The 14834-nt window shown below is 41.0% G+C and overlaps 1 protein-coding gene across 4 annotated transcripts in view; it reads right to left on the bottom strand.

Annotated features, from left to right (window-relative positions):
• The window catches only part of col16a1 (collagen, type XVI, alpha 1), a 169189-nt gene extending 155914 nt beyond the window's left edge, over positions 1–13275 (bottom strand). For all 4 annotated transcript variants that reach the window (XM_041808222.1, XM_041808224.1, XM_041808225.1 and 1 more), the window contains exon 1: positions 13046–13275. The gene's annotated coding sequence lies outside the window, so the exon portion shown is untranslated. The remainder of the gene's footprint in view (positions 1–13045) is intronic.
• Positions 13276–14834: the final 1559 nt, after the last annotated feature.

The raw sequence follows: 14834 nt of genomic DNA, 5'->3' as shown, positions 1-14834 counted from the left end.
CTGGCTATAGGAGATAAAGGCAGAACAGGGTTAGGACATTGGGCTCGGCCACTGGGCTGGCCATGAGCCCGGTAAGCGGACCTGTGAGGGATCGGGTCACTGAGTCCGAAGCCAATACAGAAAGGGAAACGGTGACAGATTTTGAAGGCGTTCCAGCCCTACAAGCCTGCGGACCAGAGCCAGACAGAAGTGGTGACTAACATCGACAGTCACAACACGGCTCTGACTCCTTTTTTTTTTTAATGATAAAAATCTGTCTCCCTTGAAGATACAAAGATGCTCAGTCATTCCAAGAGTCATGTGGTTCTAGCTGCTGGCCTGTCGCCTGTGTTCCCCATCCAGTAAGCCATCAGTGCCAGTCATTTTACAGCTCGAATACCCAGACAGAAAGGCTCTATATAACAATGCAAAGGGGGTAATTTGTGTTTAGTGCTAGCAATTCTTGTTGTCACCCATTTCATCATCATTGCCATTGCTTACAGATGAACAGCAGCCCAAACACAAGCCTGTTTAGAGGAACAGAGTTAAATGAAACATGTCCTCTCTATGACTTGACAAGCGAATTGCTTATTAGCCACAGAGCCACGGCTGATTAAATAACAGTGAACCAGAAGCTCACTGTTTAGACTGCTCTGCATCTGTTTAAATGGGAGAACCCAGCATAAACGCAGCAGTCATGTAATATTTGAGGGTTCACCGCCTTTCCAGCTGTCGCTCCAAGCATTCCACTACACCAAGATTGATAGATGGCTCACTCACAGGTTGTCTGCTTCAAATGCACCCTACTTCGTCTCACAAACACATACAGTGAGCACTGCTTTGGGTGCAAAGCTGTGAAAAAACAATCTCCTGATCCGTCTGAGAGGTTTTGACTTCTGTCTCCTTCAAATAAAGTCCTCTCTCAGCAGAGGAAAGTTCACAAAAAGTTGACTGGAAAGCAGCCACAAAGCAGATGGCCTGCATAATAAGTAGACACACATGCAAACTTGCATTCAACGACATTAAAACATATTAGGATTATGCTTATCACATTTATGTTGGCAGATCTAAGGGGCAATAGTGGAAGCAGATTCATGGTTTCCAGATTCCCATGTCTGCTAGAGTTCACGTGGGGAAGTGTGACGTAAGCGTAGTCTGCCAGAGTCTGTGGTTCCAACATCTGAGTGTAGCCCCACGTTTGTAGTCGGACTGTCTGCCAGACAAAGATGACTGCACACTTTGTTTAAATGTAGTGGGGCAGTCAGAAATTTCCAGACTGTGATACTTTTCATGCAATCTCCATATGGGACGCTTCTGAACAATAGCAGTTGCCATCTTACTTGTGCAGAGGAGACAGTACATGATGACCGTGCATCATAAACGATTCAGTCCACCACAACTGTCATAGAGTTGGCTTGGAATTGCACTATGCATGCCAGGCTTTACTCAGAGAGGTGACCAAGAACCTGATGGTCACTCTGACCTAGCTCTAGAGATCCTGTCTGAAGATGGGACAAAGTTCAAGAAGCACAACCATCACTGCAGCCCTCCACTGATCTAGTCTTTGTGTGGCGAGATGGAAGCCTCTCCCCAGTGTCAAACACATGAAAGCCTGCTTAGAGTTTGCAAAGAACAACAAACCCTGAAGGGCTCTCAGACTCTGAGAAATGGTTCTCTGTTCTGATGAAATCAAGATCGAACTATCTGGCCTCAGTTCTAAATGTCATGTCTGCAAGTGGACCACCCATCACCTACCCAACAGTGAAGCATGGTGGTGGCAGCATCATGCTTTTGGGGTGTTCTTCAAGAGCCAGGACTTGGCAACTGGTCAGAGTTAAGGGAAAGCTGAATGGAGCAAATGACAGAGATATCCTAAATGAAAACCTGTGCCGCAGTACCCAGGACCTCAGATTGGGACCTCAGCGCTCTGACTTGAACCCTCTCCAACATCTCTGGAGAGACCAGTCCACCCATGGTCCCCATCCAACCTGAGTGAGGATTTGCAATGAAGAATGGCAGAACATTCTCCAACCCAGGTGTGAAAAGCTTGCTGCTTCATATCAAAATATTTCAAGGGTATAATTGCTGCCAAAGGTGCTTCAACTTAGTCCTGAGTAAAGGGTCAGAAAACTTTTGTCAGTGTGATGTTTCAGGTTTTTCTTTTAATAAATTTGCAAAAATTTCTAAACCTCTGTTTTCCCTTTGTCATTATGGGTAGCCGGGTGTAGATTAAAGAGAGAAAAAAATGAGCTTCAACGACAGTAGGCTGCACCATAACAATATTGAAAAATAAAGGGGGTCTGAATACTTTCTGATTGCATTGTACAGCTAGTTAAGGCTGGGTTTTTCCCACAGTCTTCTGGGTGTGCTTTATTGCAGAGGATATTCTCAAAGGCAAAGTTTTAACAGTCCTAGACTTTAAAACACTTAATTTCCAATCCACAAAGATGGGAAAAAAAATTAAAACATTCAATTTGTAATCTCTAAACTAAAATTAAAAGCAAATACAATTTTGAATCGTGACACAACCCTCCCTGTTGTTTTTAATACTTTTCATGTAATAATATTCTGGTTTCACTTGACTTGATTTTCCAATTTTCTTTAGCTTATATTGATAACAATACCAATATATTTATGTAGTTCAAACCAATGACTTCAGTTCTTTGAACACCCATAAAATCTAATTTAATCAAACTTAAAAGAATGAGGGTGACAGAGAAAGACTTCAGCTCATGTAGGTCTGCTCATCCTACCTAAAACTTTACAAACTCATTTGTATATATCTGGACATTTAAAGCCATTATATGGGCTGTAAGTACTGCCAGAAATGTTCGTATACTGATATACTGATATCATGCTGATAATATCGTGCCTCCTTACTTTTTGCTTTATATCTGCATAGAACTTTGGCACCACAGCTTCTGTCATAGACAGGAGAGTTAGGTTTCAACAGTGGTACTCATGCTCATGCAGCTGCTTGACGCCTTTCATATTACCTAAGCCAGTGGTTTTCAAAGTGTGGGAGAGTGAGCCTCCCCTAAGAAAAAATTATTCATTCGGTGGACCCCCACCCACAAAAAGGATTCAAATTGAAAAAAATTAAACAACATTCAAACATATATGTCTAATCTTTAAACATTTTTAACATTAATACATTTTGGATATTTTGGTTTGCAAATGTCCTTAAACATCTTCCTTTCGTTCTTATTCAGATAAAATGCCATTAAATACTCCTTTTTCATATTTTTTGGCTATTTTACAACTTCTTTTTGCCTCATTTTCCCCATTTTTTCCACTTTCATCCCCTTTTTTTCCCTTTTCTAACTTTTGCCAATTTAAGCTACCTTTCATCATTAAATATCCCTTTTTTCAAATTTTTTTTTTGCTCATTATTCTAAGTCTTTTTGCCACTTTTTCCCTATTTTTTTGCTAATTTTTCCCAATTTTTGCCACTTTTATCCCATTTTTTGCCCTTTTTTAAACCATTTTTTGCCCATTTAAACTACCCTTTGCCATTATGTACCATTTATTTCCTCTTTTTTGACCATTTTTGCCACTCTTGACTGCTTTTTTCCCATTTTAGTCACTTTCCACTCACTTTTTTTGTCACTTCTCATCCATTTCTGCTACTTTCTGGCCATTTCTCCATTTTTTCCTCCCCATTTTTACCTCTTTTCACCCATTTTTGCTGCTTTTTGACCGTTTTGTCCCCTTTTAACCTATTTTTAATGCTACTTCAACCCATTTTTGCCATTTTTCACCTCTTAGATTGTGGCTCTTGCAAAAGTATTTTTCAAAAATTTGGCTCTTTGGTTGAGTAACACCGCTCTATAGCATAGTCCCTATAGTAACTATAAGTCTGTCCATTTTGCTCAATGCACAGCAGAGATTCGCAAAGAAAAATCACCTTTTTCTGGTTTATGGTTCCGTGCCTCTGGCCTCACACTTTGAAAATGACTGACCTAAGCCATGCAGCTCTAGTTTTCACAAATAAAACTTAAATTGTTGTTTATGATCTTCTAATCCCGTTTAGAAATTTTGTCTTTACAGAGTCATTCAGTGACAAAAAAAATGCTAGTGTGGCAAGCCTAGATATCGTTGCTAACAGCTAACTCAAAACATGGGTCAAACATAAGGTCAAAAACATGAAATCGAAACTGGAAAATTTTTTTTTTTTTTAAAGGCAAATATATTAGAGAGAAATTGTAAATTATGAGTTTAAAGGGTCAAAATATGAAATAAAGTTTGTAATCATAAAATTAAAAGTCAAAATATGATTAAAAATTTTAAAATTGTGAGGTAAAACTATGGGATTATGAAGTCAAATTTTAGAGTTGAAAATATGAGATAAAATACAAAATAATTAGTTAAAAAGGTCAAAACATGACTAAAAATTTTAAATTTTTAATCTATAAGCCCAAAATATTATATAAGAAGTCAAAATTATGAGTTGAAATCCTCAAAGTACAAAAAAAGTAAAAATCCCAATTTTGAGTCCTTATTGGGAGATGCAAAATTGAAAATATGAAATTAAAACACAAATCAGTTTATTTTCACACATTCCTGACTTTTTATTTAATTCTTTTTACTCCTTATTTTTCAGATTTTATGACTTAACAAGGATATCTTAAATCATCAAGGATAAGTTCACATTTTATACTTGAAAAAATATGCATACTGATGCGCCAGTTACAACAGAAATATCACATGATCTTGCAGGCTGGATTTAACTGTTCCATGGGCCATATTTGGCCCCCGGGCCTTGAGTTTGACACCCCTGGTCTAGTGGCTTTTCTGCTAACTACAAAGTAGGGAATGTGTATTTTAAAACTGACATCACAGCATTTATGGCTGTATAAAGTCTTTAACATCGGTACACATGTCAGCAAGGAGCACATGACAATATATTGCCATGCCATTTTTTTTTTTTTTTTAATACAGGCTATAGCAGGCTGGAGTGGATGAATGCACAGGCTAGCCAAGGCTGAAGCCTAGGGGCTCCTGGACTGGCCAGATAATTGATAATTTGAACTTTGAAAATGCATTTACCCATTCTGGCCTCTAAGAAACATTCCTTTTTGAAATTAGCACCTGATTGGTTGGATATAACAGGCCACAATTAGCCTCCCAAATCAGCAGCTGACCTTCCATAACCATGGTTATAAAGTAATTCTTGTTTTTCAGATGACTTCATAACGTTCTCAAAGTGGCAGATTGTCTGAGAGAAAATGTGGAAAACTAAAAGCTTGCAGATGCACAATGAAAGGCTTTTTCCTTGTAGTACTGCTGTTTATATGATAAATGAGTCATACATGCCAGTGCACTGTGTAAAATACCCTACAAGATTTTATGCTCAAGGTCACCTTTTCCTAGGGGAGCATGATGAGTCATGTGGGACTCACAAAAACAATAGCCCAAGGGCCCATACCCAACTTAGTCTGCAACAGATAGCAAGAATCACCAAATTGTGGGCATCAGTCAAAACCTTGTGAAACCAGGTCTACAACAAGAACTTCTAACATAAACAAAACAGCTTTAGACGCTTTTCCCAAAGGCTCCTTAACATTTTCTGCTCAAGACCAGAAATGAGACGTTTGCTCACACGGCCAACATTTGAGAATCCTTCTTTATAGTTTTGCTTTGGCATCATGGACAACACAAATTTAATGGCACTCAGAGCCGGGTACAGCAGGTGTGAGTGAGGGTCTCAAGGGAAGGAGAGGGAGCTCCTCACACATTAAAATTAAAAATTAAAAAAATTAAAAATAATAATAATAATTATTGAGATTAATCTCACATGTGTCGGAGTTAATTGCGAATAAATGCCATTTAATCGCACCATTTTCATCCATCCTAAATTTAGCATAATGGGATGTTTCTCAAGATTGAAATACACACGAGTGTACAAAATGCATTCTTTATGCAAATGTTTGTTCACGGTAACCACCTAAACAGTGATGGATAATGTCCTTAAAATTCTCCAGATTAAGCTCAAAGATACTGAGTGCTCCAAAAATATGCTGAGAGCATAACATGGTAAACTCAAGCCCAACAAGAGACAACAGATAGGGAAACTGACTTTAATGTAACATTGAAAAATACGACAATGTAGTGTCCAACGTCAGACTAATAGAAGCTAACTCCTCTGTTGTTCTCAGCAGCTTAACACAGAACAACAGCTCTCATCATCACAAATGTACATAAAGTGCATGGTCAGTTAAGTTTGAAATCACCTAAAGATCATTCCATGAATCCTTCACACTTAGCCTAAATCAGAGATTTTCAACCTCGCATGGGGGGAAATAAAGGCTCACAGAGACATCCCTTTACACACAGAAAACAGGAAAATAGCAAAAACAGATAAAAAAGACAGAGAATTACACCACAGATTACTGAGAGAAGTCAAGGTACAGTGAAAGCAAACATGAAGACGAGAGAGCCTTTTAGCATTTTACTTCATAATGGCTCTCAAAGACGAATCATAAGTGCAGCTCATCCTCCACAATATAAATTGGCCCGCAATCTGTAGCCACCCATTTAGCAAACACTGTTGAAGGTTTGTTGCTTGCAGAGTTGTCTGAGTGCCTCCGTTGTTAACCATCCAGCATGGCCTGCCTTTGGCTAGGCAGGCGGCTCCCTGCATCGGTGGGGTGCTTGGCCAGCAAGTGGTACAAGGTATTTAAGGGTGCTTTCAAATTAGGCTTGATTGTTTCAAAATGCACCGTGGCACAATTCCTCCCCCTCCCCCTTACCCCACTGGCTTACTTTCACACTAGCAACATTGATCTGTGCCACGGCCCAGGATCTGTGCTCAGTCAGATCCAGCAGGTGGCGGTATGCACGTAGCTGGTTTACATCCCTGCCAAGGAGGAGAAAGAAGAAGAGGCTACCATGGAAACCACTCGCGTCATGGCCCGAGTGAAGATTGTATATGTCCATCCTGTTACCACGGATGATGTTAAAATCCCTTTTTAAGATGCCAGCAACTTTGCTCTTCGTATCTACACATCTACGTGCAGCTCAGAGAATTAAATTGGGTTGCACTGCATGGATACAGCGCCTTATGAGGTGACAGCAGACTTTTACTGCCTTTGCATCCTGCAGCTTGAGTTAATCCGTAAGTTGAGCCATAACCGACCATTTGTTGACCTTATTCTGATGATTTCCACCTTTCATTGAGGAAATATTTGAACAAACTGCCGCACTGTGGAAAGAAGTTTAGTTTCTACAGTTAGTTTTTACGTCAGGTGATGTCACAGACTCTGTCCCGTATTCAGGTGCGGTTGCATTCACATTTCATCCGAACAGTGCCGAGTCCACTTAGATCGCGCCTAAGACCTCCTCCCCACGTGGGTGCCCAGGCGTGGTTAATTTGCATTCACACTGAACAAAACGAACTGGACTTTGGGCTCAGCGCACTCAGATCTAGGACCAGGCCCCGAGTGTGAACGCCACCTAAGACTCTACGTACTCCAGGTAACTCAGGTCATGTAGGCAGTAAGTGCAAATGACTTAAAAGGCTGAACTTGCCATTCAAATGTCTCTGTCCTTTATCCATTTCTCTTCGCTTGCAAATAACATCCCTACAACTTCCTTATCTCGCAAACTACAGGATGGGTCAGGGGTCATACAGAACGCCTGTGTGTTAATCGGGCAACAAAAAAAGTGGCGTCAAAATAAATCTGAGTTAAAACAGTAAACTGTTAACTTTGCCAGCCCTAGAAAATACAGACATTTAACTTGACTCACCAGTGACTTAATATAAACTTGCCTGCAATCCAGCCTCAGCTTGAAGGGTGCCGTAGGCTATTCTAAATGGTGCAGCTTTTCTTGCCCTTATGGTGGCTATTTCAGCAAGGAAAGTCACAGACCAATGAATTTGTCTGTTATCATCACACATGATGCTACTCAGCCAATCAATTCATTCACTCAGTGGGTGAGCACAGTGTGTGATTGATGATACTGAAACTAGAGGAGTCAGCAAAGTCTCAGTAACACAATGGGAGAAACTAAAATGAGCAAGAGTGCTCCGAAATTGGTAATCAGCAAATAAAAAGCTTTTAATCTAGAATGGGTGGACTCTTTAAATATTTATTCAGTTTAAAATTAGTATCTCTTGGATGTTCTTGCATTTATTAAATGTGGTTATGTCAGGCATTACAACAAGACAAACAACATGCCTTTACAACTCACGTCTCACCCAGAAACAGACAACAGAAAATTAACGGGCACCAAAATCATTCACTGACCAACAAAGCTCCTTTAAAGTTGCTTTGATTTATTTATACAGATGCCAAAAGGTTTAACAGCATGAACTGGCACATTGCCTGGCTCAGAAAAGGAATTTGTTATCTATTGTTCATTTTTTTACTGGCACACCCTGGATTGGTGGGAATCCTTTAAAGCCTAAAAACACTTTCAAAAATTGATGATGAGGACTGTGGCTGAGTTGACTTACAGGTGGATGTTTTGTAGCTGTTCAACAGAAAACTTAAGGCTGCCTCAGTTCAGCCTCTTTGCCTGTTCCTAGGTTTATCAACGTGGCACTCACACAAGACAATCTGTACTGTGCTCTAAAAAGCTTGAGCCCCAGTGTCCAGTTTTTTTGACCAGTATGAGAGCTTTGTACAGTATTTAAGCACAGGGCATCCTTGGCCCTAATACGGATGGGAGAGGTGTGCTTTGGGGCAGTACTGAATGCCCATGAACACAAGCAGGAGTGCAAGGCATGGACGTAAAATACAGTTCCTAAAATTAACCAATCATGGTCAACATATTTCGACTTTTTTGACAAAAGAAATGTACAAACAATGTATTCAATGTGAAAGTGAAAACAGATTTCTATAAAGTAATGTAGATAAGACAAAAACTGTAATGTACAGCATAAATATTTATCCCCCTTAAAGTGACTGATCTAATTCCACAGAGGTCCAGCCAGTTAGTGCTAGTAGTCTAACAATTAGTGAAATGGGGATCACCTGAGTGCAATGAATGTGTCTCAAGTGATTGACATATAAATACACCTGTGTCTAGAAGGTCCAGTCTCTTGTTAATCGGTATTCCTGGCTACCATTACACCATGAAGACAAAAGAACACTCCAAGCAGCTCAGAGAAAAGGTCATTAAAATGTACATCCCCCAGAGTTCAGTTAAATCCATCATCAAGAAATGGAAGGAACATGGAACATGTGCAAATCTGCCTACATCAGGCTGTCCTCACAAAATGAGAGACCGCGCAAGAAAGAGACTATTGAGAGAGGATGCCAAGACACCTGTGACTCCTCTGAAGGAGTTCCAAGCTTTATCTGCTGAGATGGGAGAGACTCTGCAGACAACAACTGTTACCTGGGGTTCTTCACCAGTCAGAGCTCAATAACCTGGATGCAGCCGAGGACCTCCACTTCACACCGGAAGTCAGAAAATCACCACCAAATTCATGTATCACTGAGCACAGACATAATATATGACGGGAGATTGGCTGGCTTGCCTGACGTCGGCGTAGTGTTGTCAGAGGCAACGTCATTCAATACAGTAGACAAGGACTGTGCACGTCTTCAGAATTAAAAGCTCAAACAATGAGATTACATGGATTTTAATAAATCATTTATAACAAATAGTCCATTTTAAAATAATAATTGATAGTGAAACATAAAAGCCAAATCCGCTTTCTTGTATTTTCTCAGTTAAATGAAAAGATGTACTGCATGATTTAAGATAAATTATTTTTTATACAATACAGTTTCATATACATAAAGATATTTTTTTATCTTGAATTTATATATCTGTCTATATATATATTTATATTAATCTGATCGTTTGAGCTTTTTATTTCAAAAATGTGCACAGTCCTTGTCTCCTGTATTGAATGACATAGCGGACCTGCCTCTGGCAACATGGTGGCGACATCAGTGTCTGGCCAGCCAGGCAATCTCCTGTCGCATATAATGTTCAGCTGAAGTGACTACCCGTATTAGAAGACGGGATATGGCAGCGCTCGTCCGACTTCTGGTATGAAGTGGAGGTCCTCGGCTGCATCTAGGTCTCTTGAGCTCAATGAGAGAATGGCAAAGAGAAAACCACAGTTGAAGAAAAGTCCATTTAAATCTTGACTTGAGTACTAAAAGGCATGTGGGAGACTCCATGGTCAAGCGGAAGAATGTTCTGTGACAGACCAATATGATGCTTTTTGGCCATCAGGCAAGACGCTATGTTAAGCACACCAAACACTACATATCACCACAAATAGGCCATCTCCACTGTGTCGCACAGGTGTGGCAGCATCATGCTGTGGGATGCTTCTCAGCAGTCAGATCAAGAGGGCTTGCAAAGCTAGAGGGTAAAATGCATGATGCAAAATATAAGCAAATCCCAGAGAACAATCATTTTCAGTCAACAAGAGAACTACGGCTAGGGTGAGGATTTATATACCAGAAGCATACAGCCAAAGCTACACAGAAATGCTTTAAAAAGGTGAATGTTCTGGAAAGGCAAAGCCAACACTCACCCTCAAACCAACAATCAGTGCAACCTGACAGAGCTTTGACAGTTTTGCAAAGAATGGAGTAAAGTTGGAGTGTCCAGATGTGCAAGCCTGATTGAGACCTATCCACACTGGCACACTATCTGGCCAAAATGGCTCAAAATAAGCCACTGAGTAAGTGAAGTTGTCTGTGTACTAGTCTTTTTACAAGGTTATGATGTGTTTTTCCTAAAGCTCTTTTGGGCTTGGGGCAATGTGGGTGCAGACTAATGGGACTGGGAAGAAAGGATGAGTGGGCTGTAAGGGGCAATCGGACCTTGTGCGAGTTTGCCCTTAAAGTTAGATTAAGATTGCATTTTCAACATGAACACCACAAGGCTTTATAATGCTTCTTCAAAAAAGGAAAGCTAAATCCATGTTCTATGCTATCTATGCTTTCACAATCACACTGAATTCACAGGGGAACATGGATGTATACTCCTCGCTTCAAGGCTATCCATCTAATAGTTCTATACATCACTTAAAACCCCAGAAGGAGCCTTCTTCTGCTGTTGAAGAATCCCCAGGGTCAGTTGGACTCTTCCTTTGAAACATGAAAGTCTCTGCCAATCCATCTTGTGCATACTGAAAATTCACATGATAAGTTAATGCTTGAGCCTGCTGTAGGAGTAAGAGGAAGCAGGAGATGAGGTAAATGATCAAAAGAGCCAAAGATTCATCCTCCTGTGACTGATAAATGTAGTGGCTACCTTGAAGGCAGCTTTTGAGATGAATAAGCCCAGACCAAATCTGGAGAAACTTAACTTTTCTGCTGCTTGCTTGGCAAAAAAAGAAGACGGGAATTAGCTGTTACCACCAGTCAACTAGCTGTCCTCTGTAGAGTTTTTTTTGCCAAATGGGAGGAATTTCTGCTGAGTCTTACGTGTCCTTAATGGAAACATGTACACGTATGCTTTTGGCTGAACTTAAGTCACCTCAGGCTAAACATGAGTGCATTGCAGGCCTGTTGCAGCAGGAAGCTAAGGCTTAATTTAGTCATTAGAGATGCCCTGAGGTTTTGATGGACACTCTAGATTTCCAGTGATAAGAGCCAATGGAAATTTGCAAGCTTGTGAAGACAGTCCAACTCTGTAAGCAACTAAAGAGAAACTGAGGCAAGTTTTTACTAGTCTTACATTCTGGGTAGTGTTCAAGGCCTGTGCATGAATATTTGTAAGTGAGAGACAGGCCAGTGCAGTGGAAGATCAAAAACATGAGTAGGGAGAGTTTAACAAAGACAAATCTCTGAGTTCCACTTATTCAAATGACGCCTCCATGCTCGGTTGGGTCAGCCTCCAGCGGGCAGCTGACCCGCTGCTTTTCTCCGTCTTAACTTTACATTTCTGGTTAATGTGCTGACCAGAATGAGCACAAGTGTCAAGCGGAAGATGCAATTAGCCTCAGGCCCATTGCACTTACTAAAAGGAAGTGAAAAAGATGCTTAACACTGCTTGTGCTGCCTTCAACAGGTTAACTGAGCAACACTTAATGTGCAGTTAAATTCAAGGACGTCCATTTGTAACGTTTACAGGGCTTTATTCCCCAGGTGCTGCAGAGGGAGTGTAACCTAATCCTGCAAGGGAAGGAAGAGTCCCTGGAGGTACTGCAGCACACAGGTTTCCAAGGGTCCAATAAATTTGTTTAAACGGCCCTTCAAGAATAGATTTCCAAAGATAAAAATGGAGAGAATGAAGCCAATCAGAGAGCTAAATCTTGCTCTTTCTCAAGATGCAATCCTCCGGTGAGTTATCCACATGAAGCACTGAGTTGTTCCACATTTTGCAGTGGAGGATTTACACAAACTTTCCAGAACTCCCAAGGGGCTTTCTTGTGGGGTGCAGAGACAGGATGCAAGAGCCTGCAAACATGGGGAGACTTAGTCATGAGGAAAACAGATGTGACTGCTGTGGTGTTCAAGCTTCCCCCCGCAGCACTTTTCCTTTCCTTCCAAGGTAAAAGGAAAGGTTTCAAACACAGATCTCAGATCAGTTCAGAGCTAGAGTACACCGCTTGAATGATATGCATGTAGCAGATCCAAATGTAGCTCTAGTCTGAGGCTTTTCCACGCCACAGGGGTTGGATGCAAGCCACAAAGATTTACAGTATTAAGTCATCCAATAATGTGTTGTGTAAAGGCCTGGCTTGGATATGAAGGAAAATAGGCATCATGTTTGCCAGCAGCTACTAGGTTTGTGCAAATGCAAGCAATAAAAATCTACAACGTGTCATTTTACCTGTCTAGGTATCTGTTTATTTTTCAATCACAATTCTGCAGGAGCTTATAAAGTTCTCAGAAACGAATTTACACTTACCTTTAGGCTACATACTGTAAAATACCTTAATAAGCCTCTGAGACGTAAGAAAGCATCTGCCTCTGCCTGCAAACTAGCTTAAAACTTTCAAAATAAAGTTTTACTGCAGTAACGTTCAAAATAAGTACTTTCTTGGCTGAAATGTTTCTTTAGCAAAACAAAACGTTTCCAAGTTTGCCGTTTTGACGTTGCAAGCATCACTCACGCACGCTGACGTCAACGCAAACTTACATACCTTCAACTACTGATAACTCCTCAAATTTGCGACCACATTAATCCGTCAGTAAACGCCTGTGCAGCATCCAGGGAGCAGTTTAAATCCTTTGTAGCGATGAAAAGCAGAGGTAATCCAGTGTTGTCCTCCTGACTTATTTTCTGGAGGCTTCTTCCACAGAGAAAGGGAAGAAGGAAAAAAAGTTTCTGCGGGATTGTCCTTGTCGAACTTTTTCCCCTCCCCTCTCGCGCACTCCGTCTCGCGCGCTGCAGCAAGCTGGAAACCAAACCCCTCACTCTCTCTCTCTCTCTCTCTCTCTCTCTCCCCTGGTGTCTCTCTCCCTCAGTTTCTCCTTACTTTTCTTCACTGTCTGCTCTTTTCCTGCCTCTTTTCAACTCCCCCTCCCTCACCGCCTCCCTTTGGACCTTCCTCCCTCACTCAATGGGAGATGCCTCTGTGACATTACTCCGTCCTGCAGAGTTTGCAGGGCATCTCTCTGATCACTTATCCAGGCCTCTACTCTTGATCTGTTTGCCTGTTACCCCCTGAAATCAACAATTCCCTGATTCACGAGTATCCTCTTTACCTCTCACCTTTTTTACATAGATAGATAGATAGATAGATAGATAGATAGATAGATGGATAGATAGGCATACAGACAGATAGACAGATAGAAGAGAATTAAGGCAACGGAAAAAAATCTGAGACACGTTTTTTTTTTCACTTGTGAGATAAGTCCGAATTCTGAGATATTTAAAATCTGACTTTAATCTCAGAATTCTGACTTTAGACTCTGAATTCTAACTATTTTCTCAAAATTCTGATTTTTTTAGAATTCTGACACTAATCCCAGAATTCTGACTTTTTCCGTGAATTCTGATTTTAATCTCGTAATTTCGACTTTTTTCTCATAATTCTAAATTTTTTCTCAGATTTCTGACTTAAATCTCGTGATTCTAACTTTTCTCTCATAATTCTGAATTTTTCTCAGAAATCTGACTTTAATCTCAGAATTCTGACTTTTTTCTCTTAATTCCAATTTTTTTCTCAGAATTTTGACTTTTATCCCAGAAATCTTACTTTAGACTCAGAATTCTCACTTTAAACTCCAAAATTCTGACTTTTTTCTCATAATTCAAATTTTTTTTCAGAATTCTGACTTTAATCTCAGAATTCTGACTTTAATCTCGTAATTTTTTTTCAGTGGGACTAATCCTCTTCTGTACAGATGGATGGATGGATGGATGGATGGAGCGATGGATGGTGGATGGATGGATGGATGGATGGATGGATTGATGGATGGATGGATGGATGGAGGGATGGTTGGAGGGATGGATGGATGGATGGATGGAGGGATGGATGGAGGGATGTTGGAGGGAGGGATGCATGGATGGATGGAGGGATGGTTGGAGGGATGGATGGATGGAGGGATGGATGGATGGATGGATGGAGGGTTGGATGGGTGGATGGTGGATGGATGGATGGATGGATGGATTGATGGATGGATGGATGGATGGAGGGATGGTTGGAGGGATGGATGGATGGATGGATGGATGGTTGGAGGGATGGATGGATGGATGGAGGGATGGATGGATGGATGGAGGGATGAAGGGATGGGTGGATGGATGGATGGAGGGATGAATGGAGGGATGGATGGATGGATGGATGGAGGGATGGTTGGAGGGATGGATGGATGGATGGAGGGATGGATGGATGGATGGATGGAGGGATGGATGGTTGGGTGGATGGAGGGATGGATGGTTGGGTGGATGGAGGGATGGATGGAGAGATGGAGGGATGGATGGATGGA

Source organism: Cheilinus undulatus, linkage group 16 (genome assembly GCF_018320785.1).
Source record: "Cheilinus undulatus linkage group 16, ASM1832078v1, whole genome shotgun sequence".
Lineage (NCBI taxonomy): Eukaryota > Metazoa > Chordata > Actinopteri > Labriformes > Labridae > Cheilinus > Cheilinus undulatus.
This window is presented reverse-complemented; position numbering and strand designations above follow the sequence as displayed.